At 38.7% G+C, this 14,529-nt stretch overlaps 2 long non-coding RNA genes across 6 annotated transcripts in view; one reads left to right on the top strand and one right to left on the bottom strand.

The window, feature by feature from the left end:
- Window positions 1–2,113: 2,113 nt before the first annotated feature.
- Window positions 2,114–14,529, top strand: part of LOC144300433 (uncharacterized) — a 34,255-nt gene continuing 21,839 nt past the window's right edge. The window contains exons 1-4 of one of the 3 annotated variants that reach the window (XR_013367058.1): window positions 2,255–2,514; window positions 5,256–5,312; window positions 8,681–8,733; window positions 11,438–11,487. This is a non-coding gene — a long non-coding RNA (uncharacterized LOC144300433). The other 2 variants (XR_013367057.1, XR_013367056.1) reach the window with 2 other exon arrangements.
- Window positions 8,703–14,529, bottom strand: part of LOC144300435 (uncharacterized) — a 29,733-nt gene continuing 23,906 nt past the window's right edge. For 2 of the 3 annotated variants that reach the window (XR_013367060.1, XR_013367061.1), the window contains one exon: window positions 11,759–13,488. This is a non-coding gene — a long non-coding RNA (uncharacterized LOC144300435). Of the gene's footprint in view, window positions 9,104–11,758; window positions 13,489–14,529 lie in introns of those variants that run through there. The other variant, XR_013367059.1, reaches the window with a different exon arrangement.

The following is a 14,529-nucleotide window of genomic DNA, read 5'->3' on the forward strand; positions in this document are numbered from 1 at the left end:
TCCGTTTGAAGATGCATAGGCTTGAAGCTAAGGAGATAAGAATGTGAGAGAAAGTGAGATGATAAATTTGACAGAACCTGGAGACTGGACTTGAAAAACAAAGGATTGTTGATCATTGTTCTTAGATTTCTCACCTGGGGACTACATGAATTAAAACAGAAAATTCTGGAGTATCAGAAAATTCAAGGATGATGATAAATACCAGTTAGGGGAATGTTAAGTATAAGGTGTATGTAATCATTTAAATATAAATTCTTTGCAGGTTTTCTTAACAAGACATGGAGTCTATTTTCCCACTTCTTGAAATACAGCTGGTCATATGATTTGCTTTGACCAAGAGAATGTGGCTGAAGTAACATGTATTTGGCAAGTCTCAACCACAAGTGGTCTTACAGTTTCTATTCTCAGCTTTTCGGAATGCTGTCATCACCTTGTGAAGAAAGTAGCTTCTGAGAACCAGAGAGAACATGAAGCGAGAGAGTTCCAGCCATTCCAGCATTTTGAGCTAAGTCCCCAAATACATGAATGGGCCATTCAACACAAACCAGTCTCCAGCCAGTCCATTAGCTGCCTGCAGACACCTTCATGACCCCAGGCCAGGCCAGCAGAACAACCAGCCAGCTAAGCCCCAAATTACCGAATCATGAGTGAATAAATTATTGTTTTTTTTTAATTATTGTTTTTTAAAGATACTATATTTTAAGATGGTTTGTTATACAGCAATGGAGAACTAATATATTGATAGTAGAATATCTAGGAGCAAATGTCCATTTGGGAGTTGAATATGACCCTAAGAGCACATGGGAGAGATAATACAGCCTTTATGATGACGGTTAACAGCAAGGACTGCATGAGATCATCCAGCATGCAGTCATATTTTTTCAGTCATGGGCAAAGTTGTTAAAGGTGTTAATTTAAGCCAACATTTAAAACACGAGTAGAGAAAAGAAATTAGTGAAAGAATTATGAACCATACAGTAACGATTCAAGCAAATCCATTAAACAACTAGGAAGTCATGGGTAACTTTGGTGAAAACAATTTGTGTTTTTTAAAATGTTGGTGTAAATTGGTGATGGGTTGAGACATCAAGAGAAAGTAAAGAAAAAGAGATAGTAAGTGGAGACATCTCTTTGCAAATATATTCATGTGACTAAAAACAAAAGATAAAGGGTTTTCCCCCAAAAAAGATGGAAAAGATATCTGCATGTTTATAAAATGGCATGAAACTTAAAACAGAAATATAAATTATTCAAAGATTTTAGTGATGATGGGAGTTTCTTGAGGAAAAAGTAGAAGAGGGAACAGGTATAATGGTAGAGACAAGTCTTTTTCAGGAGAAAGACCTGTACATCTCTGATCCTGGAATTAAAAATAAAGATATAAGTATCAAAACCACTAAGGATATGGGAGATAGGTGGATAGGGGTAGGGGAGGCACAATCTACAGTCAATTAAGTGCAGGTAGAAGCAGGAAGCATAAGTAATTTCTGCCTGAGATTCTCCACTTTCTCTGCAAAGTTAGAAATCACTTATTTTCCAAAAGTGGGCATATATGAAGAGACTAGGAGACTCAAGGAGAACGGTAAAGATGTGAGTAGGAAATGGGAGAGGATGTCTGTGGTTTTTTGCTTATGGCCACATAATCTTTGTAGCTCTTCTTGTAAGAACTGTAGTCTGTTTCCCTAATCCTTGAAATCCAGTTGTCTTATGACTTGCTTTGAGTAATAGAAGGCAAAGTGAAGTAAATGTGACTGGCAAGTCTAAGCAATCTGAGTTCAAATACTGGCTCTGCCACTTATTTAGCTGTGTGACCTATGGAAAGTGTCTTTGCTCATTCATTCATTCATTCTTTCATTTAGCACCTATTTGTTGAATAACAGACTCTCATATGTGCCAGGGATTATGCAAAATATTAGATATTCAACAACAAGAGGCAAAACGTAGCAATAGAGCCACTGCCCACTATGGTTTGAATGTTTATGCCTCCCTAAAACTCATATGTTGAAATTCTAATGCCCAATGTGATAGAACAAGGAAGTAGGGCTTGGGTGGGGAGGTGCTTAGGGTCATAAAGACGGAACTCTCAAGAGTGGAATTAGTGCTATTATGGAAGAACCCCATGGAGCTCCCCAACTCCTTCTGCCATGTGAGGACACATAAGAAGTCAACAGTCTATAAGCCCGAAGGGGTCTTTCATCAGAATTTGTCCCTGCTGGCACCCATTTTTGGACTTCCAGCCTCCAGAACTGTGAGAAATAAATTTCTACTGTTTAGGAGCCACCCAGTCTGTGATATTTTGTTATAGCAGCCCAAACAAAGACACTGCCTTTATGGAATTTATAGTCCTTGGAATATATTCTGTGACTTAGTTTTCTGTCTGAAAAATGTGTCTTAAAAATATGTAGCAATTACACTGACATTAGCTACCGCTTAGTGAGTGTAAACTATGTGTGTGACACCAGTCTTATCCCTTAATCATATTATCTCATTCTACACTCCCAATAGAACTAAGAGGTAGGTACTCTTATTTTCTCCATTTTATAGATGAGAAAACTGAAATCAAGAGGTAGAATAACTTATCTAAAGTCATATAGCTAGTAAATTAGGGAGCTGGATATCAAATATGAACAAAATGACTCCAAAGTCTCTCCTTGCCATAAGAAAGCTTTAAATAAATGAATAAATGTTGTTAGCAATTGTTATTATTACCATAACCATTGCTTGACTGAGATTAGGAGCCAATTATCTGCTGGTAACACGTCTCCCTTGTTACGTGCTATAAGTTTTCTATCAGTACTCAGTATCAGAGAAGAGAAAATAGACATTTAGATTGACCTGGGATTGGGCTTTTCTTGGGCAAATATAGCAGATGGTTATGGAAATCACGTACTACCAAGAAATTGTTAAAATGAATGTTATATGAGGGCCTAGGTTGGATACTGAAGGAAAGTAAACCAAGAACATGTGATACATTGGGAGAAAATTAAGTTTGAAGAGAAAAGAGTATCAGTTAGATGCAAGAATACTTGTGGTTGGAGTATGGAAGCAAAAGAACAGGAGAGACCATAGGCTGTGGTGCATGAGTGGATCACCTGAGTTAATCTGTCATGACTAGATCACATAGTCTATGCACATAGTGCTCATGTAATAAGCATGTGGGCATAAAAGAGTTTCCTAATGTAATGTTGATAAGGAAACCCTTTTGGTACTTGAACCAAAAGCCTATTTTTGTTTAGGTAGAATCAAATGTTTGTTAATGGTATTAATGAGGAAATTCACCATTGTTTATCAAGAAATGTAGGGTTTCCTTTTGGAATGTAATGATGACATTAGGTCAGCATTTATCTCTTCTCTTGCTGAAAATAATCCAAAAAGCAACAAGAAATACAGGAGTAGGAAAGCAAAGCACCTAAAATTTTATTTCTGGTGCCATTTTTAGTAAAACCAGGAGAGGAGTTAAAACTCCAGGCTGTATAAAAATGAGAAGCCTGCTCAGAGTGGTAGACACTGGAGGAAGGAGCAGATCTAGAATACTGTGCAGGAGGAGCACGGTAGCAGCAGATCCCACAAAGAGCCAGAAAAAGAAATGTCCTGAAGGTGAAGAGACACTAAATGTAAACCTTTTGCTGTAAGGAGAATAGGGGCAACCAAATGGCAGCACAGGTTTCCTGGGCCTTCCTTGGATCCAAGAGGCAGAGAACATGAGATTAGTGGGGGAATTGTACACACTAGCCTATGTGCCTGTCTTTCTCTATATGTCTCTTGTGAATAAATAAATAAAATCTTTTTTTAAAAAAAGAGTGTAGATGGGCAGGAGAAGAGGAGGTTAGAGATAAAATAAGTGCCTTTGTCTATGTTTCCTAGAAAGCAGAACTTGTGACAAAGGCTTTTGTGCAAGTATGTTACTGGAGAGTAGTGTCTAGAGGATGAGTGGGGGGTGGTTTGGGAGAAGTGAAGCTGGACAGAGGGTCCATATCAAGATGTGCTATCAATTTACACATTGCTTAAGACCTCATTAATTGACCCAATATCAGGTCAACTGAAAAATCTACCTTTGTCTTACTGATTTGGGGTGCCACCTTCTTTGTATGTTAAATTTCCTTTTATTTTTTTTCTATTCAATTCCATTGATCTGTCCTTCTATTCAGGTACCACACTGTTTTTATTACTGAAGATTTAAAATACGTTTGAATATGAGGAAGAGCTAGTCTTCCCGGTGACTGCTCCAGATTTTTCTTGACTATTCTTGTTTTTTGTTTTTCCATGTGACCTTTAGTACCAGCTTGTCTGATTCCAAAATAATTCCCAAATGCTTCTGCTGTTTTTATTGAAGCTCAGCTTTATGATGCAGTTTTTTCCTATTAAAGAAGTGAAATACCTTTCTATATATTCGTCTTCTTCTGCATGTTTCAGTAGCATTTTAAAATGTTCTTTGTGTAGATCCTTAAATAAATCTTAACACTTAATTCCTAAACATTTCATCTTGCTTGTTGAATAGATTTTTTTCCTCCTTTTTATCAAATATATAAAATTTACTTCTGCAGACTGTTTAATTACAACCTTAACTAAATTAGCTTACTTTGCTTGGATTCTTTGAGTTTTCATAATGGAATCTGACCTGTGTCTATATTGAGTCTTAACTTTGATAGATTTATTTTTTGCCTTGAAGTCAAAAGCAAATTCTTTGCATTTAATAAATGTTATTTGAACCCAGACTACATCGTCTATAAAAGCATTACTCCAGGGCAGCCCGGGTGGCTCAGAGGTTTAGTGTGGCCTTCAGCCCAGGGTGTGATCCTGGAGACCCGGGATTGAGTCCCATGTCGGGCTCCCTGCATGGAGCCTGCCTCTCCCTCTGCCTGTGTCTCTGCCTCTCTCTCTCTCTCTCTCTCTCTCTCTGTGTCTCTCATGAATGAATAAATAAATAAAATCTTTTTTTAAAAAAAGCATTACTCCATCCTAATTTAGGCATATGAAGTAATATTATGATTGCTGTGGATCTGTTTACTTTTCTTGAGAAGAATATTGAGGACACTATTTAGTTGTCATTTTTTATTATCACCAAGTAATCCACAGGTACCCTGGGAGCATATTTACTATAATTTAGTGAATACATAAATATTTAGTAAAGATATATTTCATAATATTGAAAGAAAAAATATGTGGCTTTTATATTTAAAACGTTTCAATTATTCTGGTATATGTGTTCTCTCCTACCATGAAACATCCCACCGATTTCCCACATATGCCTCAAGCTATAACAAATCCTTCCTGAGCCACAGAGATCTGAAGCACCACCTATTGGGAGCCAGGTATATAAATATCGAAGAAAAGCTAGAAGGATCAAGCTACTATCATTGATCAGAGCTAAAGTGGATAGGTGAATTGATGCACGCATATATAAATCACAATAGTCAGAAACCAAGCAAATAGACAATAATCCATGGAGGAGGAGTTGTATATAATAGAGGATAAAAAGAATCGATGACAGAAAGACAAGGCAGAAATATCAGACATAACTAATTAAAGATGAGAAACAAATTATCCAGCACAAAAGGAAGGAGCTATCAGTAAATGTGATGGGCTGTAATGCAGCTGTTAAAATGATCACTGTGATAATCAGAAACATTGAAACTGTATTTACAAAATGATTCTAAGTGAATAAGGCATGTTTGGTATTATTATTTCTAATAAAAAATCAACTCCATGTGGACAAGATTTGTGAGAGAATATAAAGAAATAAATATTAAAGAGTTGAGATTATGTTAAGATTAAGAAAATAAACTTTATTAACTTGACAGTAATTTTTATTTTTTTCTTTTTAAAGATTGTATTTATTTATTCACAAGAGACACAGGGAGACAGGCAGAGGCACAGGTAGAGGGAGAAGCAGGCTCCTTGCAGGGAGCCTGATGCGGGGCTTGATCCCAGGACACCAAGATAATGACCTGAGTGGAAGGCAGAGGCTCAACCACTGAGCCACCCAGGTGCCCCTTGACAGTAATTTTTAAATCCTATTATTAAGATTGAATTTAAGAGAATAGGCAAAGGGATGGCAGCTAGAAGACCTTTTAACTAAGGCATTTGTTTGCTTCAGTCGAGCATTTTAGATGCCTCCTGTTATTATCATTATTAAGAGCTAATATTTATTTATCAGGTCCTGTATGCTAAGTCCTTAAAGCAAAAGTCAGTCCTTAACCATGGTTAGGATCAGCTTTGCATATATCACTCCTTGAACTCCAGTAAGAAATGGATAAAATGAGAGTATATACTGCATATGGGGAGAGAAAAAGAGAATGACAGAGAGAGAGAGAGAGGAAGAGGGAAGAGACAAGAGAGAGACACCAAAATAAAGGATTTTATGCTATTCTCTCAAGGAGGATGTGAAAGAAATCCAAGAGATCACATCTGCCCTCAAGGCATTGAGAGCCTCACTGAATGGGGAGGGGAGGGAAGGCCCTAAAGAATTGGCAGTAAAATACTCTGTTTTCTATTGCCTTGAAGTGCAAGATGAGATTTGAAAAAATAAATACTACAAAAAAGAAACTGCACCAGTGTTTCTGACCAGTATTGGAATCCGTGCAGGATAGTTCTTCAGTTTTGCGAGACTGCCACGGGCATTGCTAGATGGTTTCAATCCCCGGCCAGTTTTACCCAACTATTGTGTCAAACAGAATTGAATTGAATTGAATTGAAAATATCCTACACATCTACTTATAAATTGAGATCCTTAGATCAAATGTTTTCAAATTTCAGTGTTCCAAAGAATCTTAGTTGTTTTTGTTTGTGTTCTTCTACTTATCCATATTGAAAACTTCAGTAAAAAAATAATGCCATGAGGGGTGCCTGGCAAGCTCAGTCAGCTGGGGGTCTGCTCCGCTCAGATCATGATCTCAGGGTCCTGGGATTGAGCCCCGCACCAGGTTCCCTGCTCAGAGAGGAGTCTGTTTCTCCCTCTCCCACTGCCCCACCCCCTGCTGGTGCTTTCTCTCTCTCTCTCTCTCTCTCTCTCTCTCTCTCTGATTCAAATAAATAAATAAAATCTTAAAAAAGAAATAATACCATGACTCTCCAAAACCCCGCGGCATCTTTGCTGAAAACTCCTCTTTTTCTCACCTCCCGCATGAGATCAATCAACACATTGAGTCTGCTCTGCCTTTAAAACTATCTTCACTTCTATCTTTCACTACCACACCACGTCATACGAGCCCCCCACCGTCTCTCACCTGAGTTATTGCAGTAACCTCCTGTTAGGGACTGAATGTTTGTGTCCCTCCAAAATTCTTAGTTTGAATCCCTGACCCCGTTGTGATGATATTCAGTGCTGGGGCTTTTGGGAGGTGATTAGGATTTGATAAAGTCATGAGGTTAGAGCCCTGGAATGAATCGTGCCCTTAGAGGAAGGCACAAGGAAGTACCTGTGCGCACTCTCTCTATGTGCACACACACTGAGGAAAAGGCCATGTGTGCACACAACAAGACGGTAGTCACCTACAAGCCTAGGGAAGAGGTCTCAGAATAAAAACCTTGCCAGCACTTTGATCTTGTAATTCCAGTCTCCAGAACTGTGAAAAATACATTTCTATTATTGAGCCTCCCAGTCTATAGTATTTTGTCACAGCAGCCCTAGCAGGTTAGCCAGTAGACCTCCCAACTAATCTCCCTGGTGCCCTGCTTGCCTTGTCCACGTCATTCTCAGCACAGCAATGACAGCGAGCCCAGGAAAAGTACCAATCAGTTATTATTATTATCAGTACCATTTCCTCCTCAGAGCACTGTAGTGACTTCCTTTGTTGTTAAAGTTAAAAACAAGATCCTTACTTGGCTCATCATGACTTGGGTCCTGGGGACACTTTGAAATGGCTTTTTGATATCCTTTCCTAACTTCTCCCCGTGCTAAGTTTGTTTGTGCCTCGGGGCCTTTGCAAAATCTGTTTCATTTGTGATGGGACATTCTCACTCCCTCACTCAAGAAGGCCTTGACTCAAATGTTCTTGACCACCCTTAGCTCAAGGGTCAATGTCCTTTCCTTCCATATAACCACTTCCTATGGCCTTCCTTTACTTTTTTCTTTTTTTATTTATTGCTTCCTTTTTGCCACATTATGTATTTTGCTTATTTATGTTGTTTCCTGTGGGTCCTCCTCTCATATATAAGCTCCACAAGAACGAGAGTTTGTTTTCCTTGTTGTTCACTGCTATTCACCCAGTATCCGGTACAGGGCTTCTCAACTTTTTTTTCACTGTTGCTCTCCTAGGAAGATTTTTTTCAGACATTTTTTCAGACATTTGTCTTTGTAGCTCCACTGCCTTATTGAGGGCCTAGAACATACAGTATGTACCTAATAAAGACTATTTGAATAAATAGAGGCTATCTCTATTCAAGAGGAGTTTATCATAAATCTAGAACTTGAATAGAGACTCAAAGTACATATTGAATTTCACTGGGGAAACGCTTCTCAGGGGAGAGATATTAGGGAAAAAGATTGTCATGAAATATTGGGGAACCCGAAAAACCATATTGAGTATATATAAAGTGAAATTTGGTTATGAAAAGTCTTAAGAACAAATCTTGGGGGTTTGGATTAAAAGCTGAAACAAAAAGAAACCATTACAGGAATTTACAGAATGAAGAAACATAGCGAGAATTTTTTTTTTTTTTTTTTTTTTTTTTTTTTTAGGAAAATGCCTGGCAGCAGTATGAAAGATGAATCAGAAAGAGGAGAGAATGAAGGTATATAAATTTACTAGGACAGTGCCAGTAGTAGATGTGCATTGAAGAGATGACAATTATAATGGGGAAGAATGGAAAGAGTCGGGGGTACTTCTGAAGAAAACTTGGCAGGGCATTTTCTCACTAAGAGGTTCTGGCTGTAAGTAACAGAAAGTGATTTAAACAACAAGTAATGACATGACTCCCATTGCTGGATGTCCAAAAGTAGTGCACCCGTTGGGACAGACTTAATCCAGTTTTCTGAGTTCCATTCTCTTGAGATTTTTTCTTTTTTTTGACTCTGCAATCCTCCATTTGTTGGTGTCATCCCCAATGTGGTATTAATATAAGGATCTTCCTTCCAGATGTCACATCCACCCAGGAATATATCCTGAGAAAAAGCAAGGGAAAAAGAATTGCTTCTAAAAGCTCTCTCAGAAGATAAAAGAAGGGGCACCTGGGTGGCTCAGTGGTTGAGCATCTGCCTTTGGCTCAGGTCATGATCCCGGGGTCTGGGGATCGAGTCACGCATCAGCCTCCTCGCAGGGAGCCTGTTTCTCTCTCTGCCTATGTCTCTGCCTCTCTCCATGTATCTCATGAATAAATAAATAAAATATTTTTTAAAAAAAAAGAAAAAAGAGCTCCCAGAACCCCCAACAAATATATCCTTGAATCTCAGGGAACTGCACTGGTTTGCATGACAATTGCTGAACCAATTGGGCAAGAGAGGAGATTCTGCTTAGACCATTTTGGTACATTTCTGGACTTGGGAGAGGATTTAACTTCTTTTGAGCCATATGGGCTACCTAGGAGAAGATTGGCTGACAAGTTAATCAAATGGACAGTGAGAAATGACCCTGGGACCAAGGGGAAATATCAGAGTTGGAAACAGATATTTACATGTCACTTGTCTAGAGGTGAATGAGCTGCCCAGAGAGTGAGTGTAGAAAAGGGGCAGATGATAAATCTTGTGCTCAGATTGGGGGAAGGAGTAAAAAGAGAACCTAGCAGATTAAAAAAACAAAGAGTTGTCAGGGAGAGATCAAAGGAGTAGTAAATATAGTATAATAATAGCAGTTGAAGAAAAAAATTTCATGAAGAAGGTGTCAAATGGTACAAGGAGATCATGGAGAAAAGAGCTAACAAAGTCAGGTCACGGGCTAAAAAGGAATAAGAAGTTTGTAACAAAATCATGAAAAGATTCATAAAATATTTCCAAACAGTACCAAAGGCCAATTTCAAGTTCTTAGCATAAATCTGCGATAGGTCAAGTCAACTGGCTTCCTCTCACAAGTTAATGTGACTTCTGCACAGATAACAACTACAGAAAGGTTGATCCCAGCATTGAGAATGTGTTACTGGGCTTGGGAGAAGACAAAGTATTGACAGAATTTAGAGTCCTAGTTGACTATATCCAGTGGTTGACTATGAAATTTAAAGTGGAGGGGGACTCGTAAGCCAAAGGGTGCTAATAGACTGATTTCCCTCACTTATCAGGTGACACAGCCAGCTTGCAGTTCTGTTTTCATCGGATTTGCAATATAACATAGCAGACTTGCTAGCTTTGTGCCTTAGTTTGAGTTCCCTTGAAAACAGCACTTAAAATAAGGACTTGGGGTGTGGGTAGTTGATTTGGGAGGTAAGTCTAGGACGAAGAGCATTGGAGGTAAGACAGGTGAGTGATAAAACCCATAAGGCCTATGTTCCTGATTTCAGCCAGATACCACAACAGGGCAGTAGAGTTACCAGCCTTCCACCCCCAGCTCAGGTGGGAGTGGCTTTGCCCCAGTGCTCCAAAGCTTTCTCTGGAATTGCAGAGGTGTTTGACCATCCTGGGGCAACCCTCCACCAGCAGGAGATGGCACTAGGTCAGTAAGTGCCTGCTGTGCCAGTGGGTCACCGCTGTAGGCAACTAAGATGGAGTCCATGGGGGGGACATGCAGAAGAACCGTAGAGAAGGCCCCCAGATTTCTGCCATCTGGAATAGGGAGAGTTGCCTCCAGGTGTTAATGCTTGAACAATCCCCTGCACCTACACAGGTGTTTCAAAGAAGGCCCCGAGGCAGAAAAGCAAGGAGGCACTAGGTCCTGTGGTGGTGAGATGCAGGCAGTTGTAGCCCAGGGTCCACCCCAGCTGTCGGGCACAGCTGCTCTGAAGTCAGCAGCTTAGGGAACTGTGACGTGGGCATCGCACACACCTGCTGCACCAGGGTTTCTCAGCCACAGCGCTATGGACATTTTGAACCAGACGATTGTTACGGAGGCTTTCTTATGCACTGTAGAATGTTCTGTAGTATCCCTGGCTTTTTCTCACAAAATGACAGTTGCCTCCTGCCCAGTTGTGACCATAAAAAGCATCTATAGACATTGCCACATGTCCTCAGGAAGGCGCCATCGTCTTCAATTGAGAACCGCTACGCAACACTGCCAACTTGGGCAAGTTGCTTCACTTCTCTAAATCTCAGTCTCTTATCTGTAAAATAATATAGTACCAGCCCCATGGGCTTTGGGGGAGGGTGAAATGAGATGGGAAACTTTAAGCACTGAGCAGAGTACCTGGCACATTGTTTATGTTTAATAATAATAATAATAATAATAATAATAATAATGTAGGAAACTTCTGTACTGCAGAGTGGTGTCTTTTTATGACTAGAACTCAGTTTATTTTCCCCTTCTCTGATTAAAAATAATGATAATAAGATACTTATCCCTAATATCTGTTTCAGCAGGTGAATCAGAGGCTGAATCTCAGTGTGAATAAATCAAAGTGGAAAAGGTCAGCATCAATCACTTTTGATCGTCTTCCATTACCAAACACCAATTAATGCTTTTAAGTTAAACATGACCATGTGTCATTTTGTTGGAGCTAAGTGATCACGGCGTGTGAAGGAGATAAAAGAACTCAGCTTAGAAAGTGAATAGAAAATTAGAGTATTGTATTCAAGAATAATCCCGCAGAGTTTACACTTCATTATTCTACCAAATGCAGATTTAAGATGTACACTTACTAAAACAAATTTTTTTAACACAAGTCTGCAATCTCAGACTCAAAGGCATGAATATTTTAGGTTTATTAGCATACACTGAATACCACCAGCATGCAAACACTGAAATGAATTTAAGGAAATTGTTAATGATTCATTACACAGAGTTATTAGATTTTTGGGTGATCGGAGCAAATGCATTAGCAAAAACAATTATGCACTGATACAATGAAGAGCCGCTCTCAGGGAAAAAGTCATTAGTGTAATAAAAAGGACATTTTGCAGGAGTTCCTCCTGTACGTTCTTTGACTCGATCACAAACAGCTGTTGCCATCTGCCAGGGAGAGCCCTTGGCAGAGATGCTTGACAAACCTCTGCCAAGCCCTCATGTGTGGAGAATGTCTACCCCAGAACTCTCAGAGACTGAGTATTGAGAAGCAGCAAACGAATCTCCAATGAGACTGATTTATCTCATTCTTAAGGGCTTATAGGAGAAAAATAAAACAAGATGAGCATGAAAAGTATATTCATGGGAAGTTGCTTTTGCAGCTTCTGCTTCTGCCTCTTTGAAACTTTTAGAGGGTGTGTGCTTTCACCCACAGTAGACTCACTGTTCAAATCTATTCCATCGTAGCATATCTCCTTTTTAATGGGTCTTTGGGCAGTTTCACGTGTTTGTGGCAAGACATCATCATTTTTGTATCCTCGGGACATGGTGCAGAGCGCTCATAAATGATGAATGAGTGAATGACTGAAGACGAATGTCGCTTGGTCCAGTTCACCATGACTGGTGTAACAGACCCTTAAGATCAATTAAGAACTTAAAATAGCAGTCTGAGCGTTCACAGGGATATCTTCACAAGAGCTGTACCTCAGAACCCTGAACCTTTCTATTATGGCTTAGCCTTCCTAGAATAGATGCGGTCCAAGGCAGCAGGAAATGAGGCAATCATGTGTAGACACCGAATGCTCAAGCTATGTGACATAGACCAGATCCACACTCCCCCCCCCAAAAAAAGAAGGTAGTCAATCTTCCAGATCAATGAAACAGAAAAAGACACTTGCCAGAAATTTCCAGATAACTCAGGCAAAGTGTGTTCCTTTTTCTGCTTGAATTAATAGTATAATTGCCTCACTTCTCCATTTGTCTATTCATGTTCAGACATAGCTTCAGATAAAATAACTTGAGGCAGAGAGTCCTAGGGGGATAAAAGAGAAGGAGCCCAGAGACAAAGGAGGAACCTTCAAAATTAGCTCAACTGTGTGTCACAGAGCAGCTTGAATGCATCCAGGTGGCAGTCTGGAAATTATGAATCGAAACTGGATCTACACAAATGATTAGGAAATGCCTGTTTGAATTTTACAAATGAGAATGTTAGCTATTTTCACAATGTGAAGCATTTGGTTTTACCTTCACGTATGAATATGTCAAAAGTATCTCTCTTACTGTTGATCGCAAAGAGGCTTTCCTGTAAGAATTCAATCTGGAAAACTTAAAAGAAATAGTGATGAAGATGAAATGGTTTTAAAAACTAAGGTCTCCCAGGAAATGATTTTGAATCATAAAAAAATCAAATTGAGTGCACTAAAGTCTCACGATGATGTTATCTCTGAAGTCCTGGCTCTGAGATCATGCTAGAGATGGAACAATATATGGACGAGTGCCTTCCGGGGCTCCCATTATCGGTCTGGGTTATATTTTATCCAAGACAACTCAACCGCTGTTGCCCTCGTCATGTTTGTAGCCAGTCACGAACTCCAGATTATTACAGATCATGGCAGAGTTCTAAGATCTAATAGAAAAATAAACAGGCACCATATAAATTAAATAAAATAATCTGTGAAAAAGCTTTGTTAAGCTGCAACACACCATGCAAATCTGAGTTATTATTATGGTACAGAAGGCTCATTGGAGTTTTTTTTTTTTCTTTTAATAAAAGAACGTGACTAATTTCAAGAATGAAACCTCATTAAATTTTTTAACCTGATTTTCCTTTTTAAATTGTTGGAAGCTTATCTATTTCCGGTGACTAGATTTCTGTCTTGAAACTAGATCTCTCCCTGCTGGGATTGGATTTCACAGAGACTACTGGGAAGCATCACCTCTGGAACTGTTTGAGTCAAAGGAAGATGGAATTAGTCTACCTGCAGTAAGGGAATTTACCATAGAAAACATAGAACAGGAAAAAAAATAATGAAAGGAAAGCAAATCAAGATCACTGTGGACTTTTGAGTACCGGTAGTTAAAACTGCAGCTAGGGTACTCTTGATTACTTGGAATTCTATTCTTGGACCTTGAAAAGAATGCACAGACTTCCTTTGAGTCAGACTCGGGATATAAAATAAAATGATTTTATTGTATTAAGCTAAATGACCTGCAAAATAATTTTTTTCCTGGTAGACTTAATCCTTTTTCCCCAGCCCTAATAGTTTAAAAATGATATGTAAAACTGATATAAATTAAAAAAAATAAAATACATAAACATTCATGCATTTTTAAAATAGTCTCCAGGAGTCATAAGACTGTAGTGAATGACATTATAAACCAAATTGTCAATGATATTTTTCGCTTTAACATTCTTATTAGTTATTTAAGAATTGTTGGGTTTTTTTTTTTCCTTTCAGAGTTTGGTGCTCTGAAAAGAAAAGGTGTGCTTTTAGATGTCTTATCAGATTAAATAATTTTAATATTAAATTCCTTCGGAGACTTTGTCATATTTTGTCTCCCATTAGTTAAAAAAATGAGCACATCCCAATTGATCTATATTAAAACATTTATGAAAAACAGGTAATTTAAAGATGTTTTAATTAAAGCATTTGATCTTAAGAAGAGA

The sequence above is a fragment of the Canis aureus genome, chromosome 28 (assembly GCF_053574225.1).
Source record: "Canis aureus isolate CA01 chromosome 28, VMU_Caureus_v.1.0, whole genome shotgun sequence".
NCBI classification, from domain to species: domain Eukaryota; kingdom Metazoa; phylum Chordata; class Mammalia; order Carnivora; family Canidae; genus Canis; species Canis aureus.